The following is a 14,442-nucleotide window of genomic DNA, read 5'->3' on the forward strand; positions in this document are numbered from 1 at the left end:
GTCAAGAATACTTCCCTTCTTATAACTTAAATCTACAGCAAATGTCACTGCTTTGAGAAAAACAGTTAAATATTTGTAATTATACATATGTACTACAACACCAATGTTGCAATAAAGACGCAACATGGAAAAATACAAGTTTGTTAAATGTCCTGATGAAATCTAAAGATAAATCAAAAGGTGTTACATCTACAGTACAGACATTCTAAGTTACATTCTCAAAGGATAGCAGATACTGCCCTGATATATATGCAGTCAACATAACTTCCCCCTTAACATTTTGTTCTCAGCTCTTATCTGCTTTGCCTGTACACACTTCTCTACTAATGTGCTCTCTTAAACTCTACCCCAAATAAAAATTCATGTCCCCAATATTCAAAACATCTCAAGTGTTGAAGTCACATGCAAGTCTCTTCAGTGAGGTAACAAATCCACCTTGGGAACTTTTGACACAATCTCTTAAGCTTAAGGTCAGATACTGATACACGTACTCAAACACAACTGGAGCTTTCCAATATAACTGAAAACTGAAAGCCTAGCTTCCTGCTCTTACTGCTGTCTAAACTCCATGAGAAAATTTTCTTTATCCAAATGCAGCCATGCACATATTCAGCAAGTATCTAATAACTCTCAAAAGGAGGATTATTCAGGAACAACAACACTACAAACTGCGACCATATTCACATACAATGGACAACACATACAGCATAAATAACCTTGTTACATTATTTACATTTACAAAAAACACTGGCTTTCTTTGCAAAACAAACTGTGTTACTCTTTCTGTATTCCACAGCATGATGAAAACAGTATATACATGAAAAACAACATAAATATCTTAAGACCATGTGCAACCCAAAGAACGTATCTAGCATTAATAAAATAGCTCAGCACTACATATCAAGGCAGCTCATCTGCTCAGAACTTCTATTAGTGAATACTATACAACATATCTGGTGGCAACACAAAGATCAACAAACCAGACACTCAACTTTATTTTAAGTGCACCTACATACGTGTGTGTGTGTGTGTGTGTGTGTGTGTGTGTGTGTGTGTGTGTGTGTGTGTGTGTGTGTGTGTGTGTGTGTGTCTTTATATAAACACACACATATCCATGCACCTTGTCTGGGGTTACTGCACAGTGGGTTAATGGCAAAAAACAGTTTCCTACCTCACACCTACACTGGATATCAGCAGCAAGGTACTGCAGCAGGATAAACATCTTACTGGCCTTCTACCTCCTTCTAAAGCCATGCCTGTACCTATCTCTCCTTCAAACCATTATAGTATTCCATATAAATAATATGCAAGCTCTTGCCGCATCAGTTTGTCTATGAAAAGGATTGCCCTAAATGGGTCCGTATGGCTGGGTGGATCTTCTCTATCCATCAACAGTTCACATTTTTGTCTGGAAGATTCTGCATTCAGGAATGGGCAACTACCCACAGACAAAGTCACATACCAACTACAGATGTGTAGTCTTTCCCTCTGCTAACCAGTACATCTCTTTACCAACAGTAAGCACCGACCCCAAGTCAACAAGAATGAAGACACTACATCCTTACTGTTAATGCAACTCGACAATAAGAATGAAGACAAGGTAACCCTATTGCTAACAAGCGAAACACTAGTATATACTTGCCTAACTTACAAAAATTCCAACAGCTAATGCCAGTTAAAGGAACTGCCCACTCAGATGAGGTACTCTTGACCCATCAACGGGGATCCTCTTGACAGATTATCAAAGAAGAATGTTATCTTTTATATTTAACATCAAGGTGCCTTCACTGATGGATCCTACAGCTGGTTTCATTCCCAAACAGTATAACCACCTGGGCAATAAGGCAAGAGACTGTGAACCACATAAAGACCAACAAGTAGTATGAGAACTGAGGAACATCAAGTCAAAACGCCCAATTCCAATGCTGCAATAGGAAGGTTATGTGGAAAGTGAGTAACATGAATCCCAGTCCTTAGTAACAAAGGATCAAAAGGGAAATCAAGCCAGCACTGGGGAACAGCTACTTCTAAAGATGCGCACAAGATGACAAACTTGGTCAGCATGCAAAACACCCATGGTACTGACAGATCAAATCCCCACCAGGGCCAAAAGAATTAAAAGCTCTACATTCCAACAATAGTTTGGAACAGACTACAAGCTGAACTCAGAACATACCATTGGGGAAGACCCCTCCCAGATAAAGCAGTGCTATCAGGAGTAAGGTGCCCAACACATTCCTTCTAGTTCTAGACTCCCACAGAGAACCAGGACAAGGGGTAAACCCGGAGTGAAGACTTCTTTTCTAAATCATGTTGGAAGAGTAAGGCAGAGGCCTCATTCATGTAGAGAACCCATATGCCAGAGTAAACAAGGTCACTAGGAATGGACGGTCACCTATTAAACTACCATATCATAGGGGCCTCATCAGCAACTGGCACACATAAAAAAAAAAACACAAGTTCAAGACCCCCAGAGGAAATAATATCAGTGAGGAAAGGGGAGCATTCTTCAGCAAACAGTGCTACCAACCATGCCAACAATGAATTTCCATTCTGACACTTTTGACTTCAACCAAGAGAAAATGCTGCCGCCTGGTCCCACGGTTGAGACGAGGCTCTGTAAATCTGGCCAAAACACCAGACACTATAGCCAGCAACTATAAAGTGAAAGTATGATTTGAAATAGGGAAATATGTTAAGTTTTATGAGTAGCCATGAGCACTGTCTTAGAGGTGTTGGAGCACAGGTGATTACAGCTCACCCATTTCTGGATGCATTCCAAGTCTTTATCAAGTAAGTTTATAGACGACAACAACTCTTGAGTTAGGAAAAAGTGAAGTAGCATATCATGGGGACAATGGTGATACCATAATCTTCTACTATGAATAAGCTTAACCAACAGAAGCACAACCAACAGAAGCACATCCACAGAAAACAAAGGACTCAAAACTCAATCCCCGTGGGATGGATAGAGGTGAAAGAGAGTAAATGAAAAAAAATGTACACAAGAAAGAAAAGAGGCAAACCAATGTAGGACAGTATCCGAGGTCCCACAGTAGATCCAAAGATAACCTAATATGATTCTGTGTTCAGCTCGCCCCATAGCTCAGAGGAACAAAGCCCATAATGCACCACACACAACCCAATTTTGACTAGAGGCACAGACACAGGAGGGATTGGGTGGAGAGAATAGGATTGAGCAGCTACTGCTGACTCACCCATCCTGAGGGGAGGGAGGGAGACTGCCTAGACTCACTGCAATAGAAGCACTAACAATCTGGCAAGTTCAGCATTGCAACCAGTATATCACTTGGCTGGGATGTTGCTCATGAGTGGAAGTACACCTGCAGTTCCCGAAGGTAGCCATTACAGAGTTTGAAATACTGCAGTAGAGTGGTAGGGATTATAGCACACTTTGGCAGCATATGACACTGCACCAGCATCCTCAATTTTCTCTCTGGCTTAGGATGTGGGTCAAGTTGAGGCTGGGGGAGCCCAAGGCAGGTCTGGTAAACCCAGTGAATATGAAGTGCTATGGCAGCCAATGGTCAGCTGCAGGAAGGTAGTGTTGTGAGGGAAAAAAGATTTTGTCCTCCGCCATATCAAATGCTGAGGCCAAGAAGGACCAGGATGAACTCTAGCCATGAGAAAGTCAATCAGGACCCTACTAAGTACATTCTCAAAGTGCTATATCTACAGCAAAAACTGAACTGGAATGGGTCATAAACTCAGTACTCAGAAAAATCAGATTAAGCTGTGAATAAGTTACTTTCTTGACCACCTTGCCAAAAAGGTCATTTTTAGAGACCAGTTGGAATAATTGTCAAGATCTATGCCTCTCATGCACAAAGTAGAAGGTTCGGGTCTGACTCAGATCAATGCCTATTTGGAGTTTTTCTCCCAGTGTCTCTGTGGGTTTCACCTACCTCCAAAAAACATGCGGAGTGTTTCCATCTCAAACTCACCTAAGAATGGAGCTGTGGGCACGCAGCACAGACTCTACATCGTGCCCTATAAAGGGAACAGCTATACAGACAAACCTCTTTGGGCATCTACTGTGGTGTGCTGTATCCTCAAGAAAGGAGAATACAGATCACAGACTGTGCGCCGTGGCACGGCTAGCCACTTGGTGAAAAATATGGCTCTACATGATTCGGTCTATCTGACTAAAGGGGATTTGCCACTGATAAGTGGGCTGAGGACACAGCCTACTCTGACCTATGCCAGGGACCCATGCTAATGGTGACAGGGGTGTATGTGCCCTTATTGGCCAGTATGCTGCCATAAAGCCCAGCAGCTCTGGGTCAAAAAGCTATGGGCCTGCTGGTGTCTAGTTGCCCAGCTTGGGTTACCTGGGATAGCTCTGTTCTATGAAAGCTGGATGTAAAACCAATCAGCCTGCCAAACATGAAATAAGAATTGTCACACTTAGTGTAAGTTCACTGACAGGATGAGGCGTGGAAGTGTATGATATGATGGTAAGTAGGCGGCTGGACATCCTATGTATACAAGAGACAAAGTGGAAAGGCAGTGCAACAAAGTCAGAGGACAAGCTAGAAATGGTGTGAGAACTGTAGTGAGGGAGAGGCTTCAGAAGGCAGTAAGAGATGTCGTCATAATTAGTGGCAGACTGATGGCAATCAGACTCCAGTATAATGACAGAGCAGTATTCATACTTTCAGCCTACGCCCCACAACAGTTCGTGATAATGAGTAAGAGAGTACATTCAGACAACAGTTGCAGGACTGACTAGATAAAGCAGGACAACAAGAATTGGTGTTGATAATGGGTACACTGAATGCATATAACTGACAGACAGAACAGGATATGAGGTCAGCTTGGGTCCACATGGGTGGGCCAACAGGAATAAAGATAGACAAGCCATTCTAGACTGCTGTCTGGCAAATGGCTTGATGACAGCAAACACATGGTTCAGAAAGAGAGAGTGTCACAAGATCACATACAAAAGTGCATGCAAATCAGGTAGACTTTCTCCTAGTAAGGAAAGGGTGCTTAGGGTAGAATCAGTGATTGCAAAGTTATCTCCAGTGAAACAGTTGTCCCACAGCGTAAACCACTGGTTACAATAATCAGCTGCAGGCAGTGGTCAGAAAAAGCTCTAAGGTCAACAGAGATGAGGCTAAAGACCTGAAAGTTGACTGTAGAGAAAGCACAACAGTCTTATGGAACAACTTAATGCCAAAAATGTTAAATACATATTATGACAAAACAGGGATATTTTGCTTAGTAATGATATTCATAAATGGGCAGCTATATACTCTAGTAAACATTTACTGGATACCTGGATTAAGTGTCAAAGTAGTCAAGCAGCACTTAGAAGACATTGTACACCATGTTAAAGGGGAAATAATCATAGCAGGAGACTAATTGTCTAACGAATGATGAGGATGTTGGAGATGTAAAAGGGGTCAACCTGGTGGTATGAACCTTGGCTCTAGATGACTGTCACTGTTAAACTGACACCTCGACTCTGTGTAAAAATGGGAAAAAGGGGTTGTGGATTGATGGATGAACAAGGAACCAAGGACTCAAGTATGCACAGTGTTTGGTCTTACAGAGGTGGGTTCCTGGTGTGAGTAGGTGTGCATCAGGGTTCAGCTCTGAGCCAACTGCTGTTTATTTTGGTCATGGACTACATTAGCAAGCAGATCGGAAGGGACAGATCAACAAAGTTGCTGTATGCAGATGATGTGGCATTACAGGCGGACTCTGAGCAAGAACTGCAGCAAAAGTGTAGGGGAATAGAATGCAAAAACTGAAGGCACAAGGGATGAAACTGAGTGCAGAAAAGACAGATGTAATGGCAGCAAATGAGAGAAATAAGAAGAAGCTGAAAAATTAGATAAAATGGAAAACAGTCAAACACATTAACAACATCAAGTACCTGTGAGAGGTGGGTGAGGAGAAGGGAAGTCTGAATGAGGAGGTCAAAGCTAGAATCAGATGGGCTGCAGCCAACTGGCATAGTGTGTCAGGGGTAGTGTACAACAAAAGAATTCCAAAGAAGCTGAAAAGTAAGGTGTATCAAACATTGTTGCGACCAGTACTACTATATGGCACAGAAACCTGAGCAGTAAAGGCATAGCAGTTGAGGAAGTTAGAGGTGATGGAAAAGAAGTGCATGAGATGGGTGGTAGGATACACACTGTGGGAGAGACGAAGAAATGAAGACATAACAGCAGAAGCCAAAGTACCTCAAATTACAGAAAGGGTCAAAAAGAGCAGATTATGGTGGTTTGGGCAATGTGCAGGAAAGCAGAAGACAATCGGGTGAAGAAGATTTGGAACATACAGAAAGAAGGCAAGAAGAAACAAGGGTGTCCAGCAAAGAGGTGGATGAATTGTGAGAGAGAAGACCTATGAGTGTCAAAAAAGGTAGGAGAGTGACATAGAATAGGGAGAGATGACAAGTGACACAACACCCCAACTCCATGTAGAAAATAGGGAAAAGGGGTGTGGATGATGATTATCAGGATCATCTGATATGGGTATGTTTTTTTTTTTTTTTTATAGCACAGGGTCAGGCCTCCAACATTTATTTATTTGAGGAGAAATCCCCAGGCATCTACCTGGGCTATAAATATACCTACGTGGACACTTCCATGTAAAATCCTCCTTGTGAGCCTGTAGATTTCATCCCTTTGCTCCTCTGCAAGTTGCCTTTCTAATATCTTTCCTCATCTTTTCTAACCTCCTCTACGTAATTCCTTATAGGTACAATATTTAATATCCCTTACAAACCTCTCAACCTCAGAGCAAGAAATCTGGGCAAAGCCATAAGGAAAAATGGAACAAAGGCCCAAAAATACAGACAAGATTTAAATATTGCACTTACAAGCTTAGAAAGTTGACAGAAAAACAGGTTTTGCATTAGCATGAATTTTTCTGAAGGGTATGAAGTCTGAAACTCAAATGTCTGTCATTATTTTCTAACTTAATCTTTAATGATTTGCTACTAATTTGCCAGAAAAACACAAATTATGAAACACAGACAAAAAAATATGAAGCAAAAATCTGTACAGTTGAGAGGTATGATCCCCTACTAATTCTCTTTAACAGCATCTACTGTTCTAGACTTAAAACACTCGATCAGCACTGTTCTTTCACTTAGCACATCCCTATCTCTTTTCTGTACTATTATCAATCCCTGATGGGGGAAGGTAATCTTGTATGCAATCCAAATGTCTGCTTCACCTCATCCTGCTCTCGCTTTTCTTTCTCAAAGTTTTTGCTTACAGTACCTTGGTTCATTTGCCAAATTCCTCCAGTAAACTCAAGCCCCCTCCTGCCTAAATTCAAACCCCCTACTTGCAGACATCCCTACTGGTAAGCTGTCTTTTTTCCATTCTCACACTGGCATAGCTATTGGAATACTTTCTGCACGATCATGGATATAATAATCTGTATGGCGGTTACCATGTTTATCTTTATCTGTTAAACACCCCCCCCGCCAATCTAATCATTCTTTTATACTTGGATTTATAACCTTATGCTTGAGTTATGCATATGAGCCTTAACTGCATGGCTTTAAAGTACCCCTTCAAAACAGGTAACCCTAGAACACATCATTCAATGGAGAAAAACAACTTATTCGAATTAACTTTTGTCAGTTCCCTCTCAAATAAATTCCTATATCTGTCTATTAATCAACATCTTCCACAACTTCTTCTCTAGTTGATAAAATTACTCCTAACCCGTTTATAAAAAGTACAGTTGTGTTAGTAAACTTACCGTAACAGAGGATGTTCAAAAGATCACTGTTGCAGTACCCTAAGCTATATGGGTTACATCCTGCCAAGGATATAACAGCTGACAAGGTTCCAGTGCTTCAGGGCACCTTCCACATGCCCAGACTGTCTGGCAGCTTGAGCTAAGCTGACTAAAATACAAGTTTTGGTACCAAGCTCTTCAGAGCTTTCCTCCCAATAACAGAAGACAGAAGAGAGCTGAAAGGACAATGCTAGGATAAGAAAAAAAAAAATAACCACATCTTAGCATAAACAACACATCAAGAAACAAGGGGGATGGAGGGAGGTAGTGTTTACTGCAGCACTGATCATTCAAAGGTCTACTGTTCTGTTAAGTTTACTTACACAACTGCACTATATTCTTCATACTGATCACTGCTGCAGTAGTTTAAGCTATATGTGTAGATTACAATATATTACAATTTTTGAGAGGTTGAAGGAGAACAGTCCAAGAGTCTCTGGAGAATGGTCTTAGCAAAACCTAATCTAGTCCTAGATAAGGAATCAAGCCTACAGTGATTTACTGTACACAGCACCAAGTTCCTGTTTCTAGAATATTTCTAGAATCCAATCCTCTCCAAAAAGCCAAAAATGAAGCCAAGGCGCTGGTAGGGTGGGCGTCAACTTTGTCTAGAACAGTTTTGTTGTGGTGAATATAGCAAAAGGTGATGGTCTTTGACACAGGTTGTCCCTTCTTATCTTCACAAGAAGGGAACAACTGATCTAAAGATCTGATTTCATTTTGTCAAGATAGTACCAGAGTTACCTGTGGATATCCAAGGTATACAGTATCTTTTCTCACTCAGTTTTAGGTTCAGGAAAGAAAAATGAAAGATGGACAGTTTGTCTTAAAATAAACTCAGATCCCACTTTAGGCATAACAAACAAATTAATTCTAAAAGAAATCCTGTCACTGTGGAAAATGAGATAAGGTTGACTCACCATAAGAGCTTGCAACTCAGAAATCTTTCTTGCAGAAGTGAATGCAATCAGTAAAACTGCTTTTCATGTTATGAAACTCGTGTTAGCCATATTAGCAGGTTTAAAAAGACCAAGTGTTAGCTTCACTAATGCAAAATGAAGATCCCAGTAAAGGGTCACTGGTTTTCTTGGAAGTCTCTTATGCAAAATCCCTTTCAAAACCATTTTGACATGACAATGCATTGAAAGAAGAGGATCCATGGGCAAACGTGTTGAAATGGTCGATAAATTAACCTTGATTGAGGAATAGGAAAGGCCTTGAGATAGTAACTCGCACAAACATTGTAAAACCAGAGAACAACTAGCCCTGAATGAGTGCTGGTTATGTTGTTGGCACCAACTAGAAAATCTTTTCCATATGCTAAGATGATTTTCTAGTAGCAGGCTTTCTTGCCTCCATTTGCACCTGATCTGCATCCTCAGTAAACAGATGCCTAAAGGGAATTAAGACCCTATAATCCAGGCAGTCAGTTGAAGATGACTGATGTTTGGGTGTCTGAGTAGAGTCAGGTCTGTGAGGATGCATGTGGTAACTGCCCCTGGCCATTTCCAAAAGAAGGGAGAACCACGGTTGCCTAGGGCAGAAGGGAGTTACCACAGTGATCTAAGGGGATTCCTTCTGAATCTTCAGAAGTACCCTTGATACTATTGGAAACAGTGGAAAAGCATACAGGAATACCCCTCTCTAAGAAAAAAAGGCATCTGTCTTCCAGGCCTTCATGCATGGAGTCCTGGAGCAGAATCTTGCTGGCTGATTTTTCAGAGAGGAGGTAAATAGGTCTACTACAGGAAATCCTCACATATAGATTATATCTTGGAAGACTCCCTGATATAGTTTCCATTTGTGAGGATCTGCCCTCGTCCTTCACAGCTTGGCTGCCACACAGTTTTAGAATGCGGTATGCCTTTAGAGTGAGGCTATGCTATGAAGCTATATCCCAAGCAAACATGGACAGCCTGCAGATGGGGTATGACCTGGTTCCTCCTTGCAGGCTGAAATACCACCATATGACTATGGTACTGAATGTAACAACCTGAACAGGCCCCAGGGACCAAAGATGGTTTAAGAGTCACATGCCTTAATATGAGCAAGCATCTCTTATATTTATGTGCTTGCATCTGTCCTTGATGTCCCACACATCTTACAGTTTTAAACCTCCTGAAACTGCTGAGTCTGAGGCATCTGAGGTGGCTGACTACTTTGGAACAGGGAGGGAGAAGCGGGGACCTGGATTTAACTCATTCCTTCCAATGGAGCTCTGAAAAGTTCTACTGCTAAATTCCAATGGGCAGAGCTTAAGGTTTTTGAAAGTATAAAATTATGTCCTTAGATTTCAAGCAAATATTCATATCTCTGGAATCACAGAGGTTACTAAAAAGTGCAAATGTCAAACTATTCAGCGCAAACTATTTTTATAGTGGTAGCATTCTTTAGGTTCTCAGTCTTTAACTGAATTTTATAAATCACAAAAAACACAGTAACCATTATGTTTGTAATATTTTGTAAACAGCTTACAATATCTCAACAACCACTCAAGGTACATACATATTGTCATCATCATTTTGTTCGTACAGCTGAGAGCTTTCGCATGAGGCTAAGCAGTTCGGTCTGTGCTACTTGGTTATCAAGATATTTAAAAAAAATGAGATTTATGACAATATAAATAAATAATTATATGAGCAATTAATATCCCTTTACCTGCACTACACAGAGGTCAAATATCAATACAGTTGTGTTTGCCATTGTATGTGCATTAAGATGAAATCCTTCAATATTTTGTATAGAACATGATTTTGGAATTATTAATGTAAATGTGAACAATTAATATTTGATGCCTAGAGGTGCAGTAGGATGTAACTGCAGAAGCATCTGGAGGTGCCACTCAGCTGTAATCAGTTAAGGATATCTGTCGTCTGCACCAAGAGATTTCTCTTCTGTTAAACCCCAGCACTGGGATTTCAAAAGACAAGGGATATTGATGCTGGGACTAAAGAGACTTCAGATACCACCATATCTTTCTCATTTGGAGTCTTGCCAGGGGTATCATAAGAATCACAGAAGTCATGAGGCCTGAGAATCTAGATCCAGAGGTATCACTCACAGTGAGCAAAGTCTGAGTGGAAAATCCTAGAAACAGTTCTAGATATAGATCTATTTTTTCCTAGAAAAGCTGTTTGAACTGTGCTGTCTAGTTGACATACCAGAAACACAATCCTCTGAGAAGGAGTCAAGAAAGACTTTTGAATGTTCTCTTGGAAACCAAGCTTGTGTAAGAGATCTCTCATCCGAGAGTGACAGAGATTCCTGACATTTTGAAAAATACTCTGCAAAGATAAACAAGTCATATAGATATGGATAAATGTGGATACCTTGTAGTCTACAATGAGCTATAGCTGGAGCTAAACACTTTCTGAATACTCTTGGTGCAGTGGACAGTCCAATGGGTAATGGGATCCAGACACACAAAATGTTAAGAAAAGCACAAAGTCTGGATGAATAGGAATTTGATAAGCATCTTTTAAATCAAATGTTATATGTAAATTTGAATGAAGAAGAGGTAACTGGTGATGAAGTGGCATCACTTTAGAATTGGGCACTATCACAAACAGGTTTAAGAAAGAAAGATCTATAACAACTATCTAACCATTTTATTTCTTTGGTACTAAAACATCCTGTAATAAAACCCCTTTGCAACCTGGGAAGGGGGAATAGGTTCTATCACTGTCTGGGGCAGCATATGATGAAGGTCAAGGAAAAACAAAAAAGTTTGGTGTGGAGGATAAAGAATTACCTTCTGGAAAGGAGGGATTTCCTCCCACTGCCATCTGTAACCTTGATGAATGATCTTCAGAACCCATTTGTCTGAAACTGTCTGCTGCCATACAGGAAAATGGAGATTCAAACTTTCTGGAAGAAAAATGGACTGTCAGGGTGGGAGGGGAACAGTCTCTCTTAAATAGTCATTCTGACATATTGGACTGCCTTGGCGGCTTTGGAAGTTTCCAGAATTCTTCCTGAAACCCTTTGCCATTTCTTCTTAAATGTCCATTTACCTGTATTTTGTTGAGACCATTTATTTTGTTTCTTACCAAAATTGGATGAGGAGTTACAGAATCCCTTGTAAAACTTGGAAAAGGAGGGCTGAAAATCTTAAGAGGTTAACCTGTATTAGCATCAGCTTACTCCTTTCATCACACCTTTTGATCACCTCTGCAACAGAAGGACAAAGAATTAAATCGCTATCCAAAGCAGAATTTAAAATCTAATTTTTATCATCTGGGAAGTTCTGACAGTGCAACCATGCAAACCTCCTCAAAATACTTTCAGGGGTGTGGCCACTGGTACTATCAACAATGTCACATACATGCTGTATACAATAAGTAGTGACTTGAGCAATAGAAGAAATCAACATTTTAAAGCAGATTTTTCATCAAAAGAAGAAACTGCAGCTAAAACATTCTTCATACTTTCACAGTTAGTCAGAACAAAAATTAACAAACGAGCCTGATGACTCAAAATTCTGAAAGTCAAAGAAGCCTACACTTCTTCCCAATACTGTACTTATCAATAATCTTCCCATCCTTATTAGAGAGAGAGTAGGGTTGGAATTAACTAAGTGCTTAGCAGCTGAAGGATTAACTAAAGCTACAACTGCTGGATCAGATTTAGGAAGATCATATAAAAACTTGAAAGACTGAAGAACTTTATACATCTTATCTGCCTATTTAGGGGCAGCCAGCTGACTGCCAGGAAAACTGCAGCCAGTAATATACAAATTCTCCAGAGCTTAGAGAACTGAAGAAATAGAAGCAGATTCTGAAAATTCTTTCTGAAACAGCTCATAATTATTTTCTGATGAACTGAGAAACCTCAGTGTTCTCCCACTGAAAACAGTGGCACATCCTAGAAACTGTCTCAGAGAAAGAGAACCTCCTACAGGGCGAGTCAGAAACTGAGCTCTTCTCTGAGGCATAATCAAAAGTCTGACAAGAAAAGCCTGTTATCTGTCCATGCAACCGCCTATACAGATTCAGAATCTCGAATCTGTTCAGGAAAGGGGGTATTCCTCTCTCTCTTTTACCAGAAACTATTTTACAAGAATTAGTAGCCTGAATTAAACCCTAAGCCAGACCCAGTAAACTACTCCTGTTTAAGGAAATTTGAGGAGTAGATACATGCTTTGCTTTCAATTCCTTTTTGACAGGAAAAACTGGGACCAGCAGGGTTATTAATGGTAGCAGCAGCTTCCCCAGATATGGGTATACCATTCCGACAAAGTAGGGAAGGTCTTTTCTGTTCCTTCTCCCAGGCTCTCCAGCCGCAGAGGACATGGCTAAACCAAAGTCCACAGTGGTCGTAGAAGCTACACCAGAGGAATCTGGAGTAAAAGAGGAGTGAAGTGAGGTATAACTAATGGCCATAACAGTCACTCACCTGTGGCTGAGGAAAATTGATAGCCTGCTGTGATGGAAAATGCTGTTTGCTTAACTCTCTTTTTGTGCCTGGGAGAACAGACTGTGGGAATGACAGATTGTTCCATGGTCAAGCTGAAAATGGTGCCCCTTTTCCAGGGAAAGCAAGCAGCAAATGCTAGTAAAAACCAAATATCTTTAAAAGCCACTTTTTTTTTCAAAAACAAACACAGTAAAAAGCATTTTAAAACACTTTGACAGTCCCACAAAGTAAAATAAACAAAATTTCCACAGAAACAATGGTTTACAGTTACTATCAACAACTTTGAAACTGACAGGGAAAAAAAAAAAAAAAAAAAAGAGTACTCCTATTTAAAAGTACAATACAGTCTCATGATAGCCCATTAAAACAAACTCCTAGCTTTAACATAAATTTCCAGAAGCGTAAAGTACAAATAAATAATGGAAGCCTCCCCAAAAGGATATTTATCTGCCCAGCAAACGAAGAGCACAAACTAACAGACTATCCTCAAAAGCCTCAGAGCAGTGTACTCTTCACCAGCAGTAAACCTCTGAAGGGCTTGGCACATACATTTGTCATTTATTCAGCTCAGTTTGAGGTGCCAGACTGTTTGGGCATGTGGAAAGTGCCCTGAAGCTTTGGAAACTGGTCAAATGTTATATTCTTGGAGGATATAACCCATATATCTTAAGCTACTGCAGACATGATCAATATAAAGAACATCTAAAGGGACTAAAAACATTTTCATTATTTGCATTTTACTATCCATATCCATCATCAAGAGGTTTTACTTTTTAAATGTTTGTATTATCTGCATTTTTTTTTTGGTACTGAACTTGGATAAGATGATCTTCTAGCACAGTATAAAGGATTAGTTCAGGTAAAATCAGTTTAGCTAGCAGATATAGGATATTCTATCTCTCTGATACCCTCCCTGTGAGAGGAATAGACACCTTGATGAAGTTTCAGGTACTTTATTCAGTTAAGTAGATAGATGTACATAAATGTTTTAGCCAGTTTCCAAATAACACAAGTTAGTGTTTCAGCCACTTTTTTTCCTTCAGATTTCCTTTTCTACTCCGAAAATAAATTATACTTTCATTTAAACTATATCCAATACTTTCCTAAATCCATTCTAAAAATAAATGTTTGAGGTATTCTTCCATCTCCATAACATCTATAATCACAAAGCCTATCTCTTAAATATATTCCTTTTAACAGGCACCCTTACGGGATAGTCTCCAAAATTAAATTCAT

The 14,442-nt window shown here is 40.1% G+C and overlaps 1 protein-coding gene across 7 annotated transcripts in view; it reads right to left on the reverse strand.

Annotated features, from left to right (window-relative positions):
* Positions 1-14,442, reverse strand: part of SATB1 (SATB homeobox 1) — a 1,726,940-nt gene that overhangs the window by 322,344 nt on the left and 1,390,154 nt on the right. The window lies entirely within an intron of this gene.

This window comes from Protopterus annectens, chromosome 3.part1, assembly GCF_019279795.1.
Source record: "Protopterus annectens isolate FY-2018-M chromosome 3.part1, PAN1.0, whole genome shotgun sequence".
Taxonomy (NCBI): Eukaryota; Metazoa; Chordata; order Ceratodontiformes; family Protopteridae; genus Protopterus; species Protopterus annectens.